This window comes from Gavialis gangeticus, unplaced genomic scaffold, assembly GCF_001723915.1.
Source record: "Gavialis gangeticus isolate Ggan-Ray unplaced genomic scaffold, GavGan_comp1, whole genome shotgun sequence".
Lineage (NCBI taxonomy): Eukaryota > Metazoa > Chordata > Crocodylia > Gavialidae > Gavialis > Gavialis gangeticus.
The window spans coordinates 64,295,378-64,295,866 of NW_017728993.1; positions in this window are offsets into that span (position 1 = coordinate 64,295,378).

A 489-nucleotide genomic window follows, 5' to 3' on the forward strand; every position below is an offset into this window, starting at 1 on the left:
GCAGGCACATTACAATGAATATGAATGAGCTACAGCTCCGCACCAGGGTGGTGAGGGCGAAGGGGGAGAGCTGGCGCAGTCTGGATTTCCCCCAATGCAGGAAACTTGACTGATGTCTATCTTTTATTAGACCAGGTAAATAGCAACATGTTTTTCTTTGTGTAGCAAACTATTTATTTTTTTGCCAGCTTTTGGATATCAACCCCCTTCTTCAGGCTGCGGAGAAGCCAAAGATTGTAAGAATCCTCCTAGGTGGAAACGAAACTCCCTTTTGCACGGGGAGGTGGAGGAAGAAGCCTGCCTGATGCGCACATGGCAGAGCAGCCCTCTCACAAAAGGACTCCGAGGTTCCCAGGGGAATAAACTTCCACCCTTTGCAAAATGAAGTTTCTTTTCTACCTACGAGAACTCTTGGGCTGAGGAAAATTCAAAGACTGCAAGAATTCTCGTAGGTAGAAAAGAAACTTCATTTTGCAAAGGGTGGAAGTT